Genomic DNA, 236 nt, shown 5'->3' on the forward strand with positions numbered 1-236 from the left:
TGTATACCTCTCTGCTTCTCGGTCATTAGAGTTCATTACTGTGACCGGGTGATTTTAGGTAGAGAGAATGGCGTAGAATACATTCTACTGCAGTTTTTTTTCAACCTTTTTCAGATACAGCAGCTTTTAAAAGTATGCAAAAGCTCAAGGCAGCCCATTCTAAAATGTAAAAAACATAGAAGTAAATCAAACGCTGTGTGCCCCCCCCCCCCCCCCCGCCACAGAAACACACCAAA

The sequence above is a fragment of the Nanorana parkeri genome, unplaced genomic scaffold (assembly GCF_000935625.1).
Source record: "Nanorana parkeri isolate BGI_ZX_2015 unplaced genomic scaffold, ASM93562v1 scaffold1043, whole genome shotgun sequence".
In the NCBI taxonomy this organism is placed as follows: Eukaryota; Metazoa; Chordata; class Amphibia; order Anura; family Dicroglossidae; genus Nanorana; species Nanorana parkeri.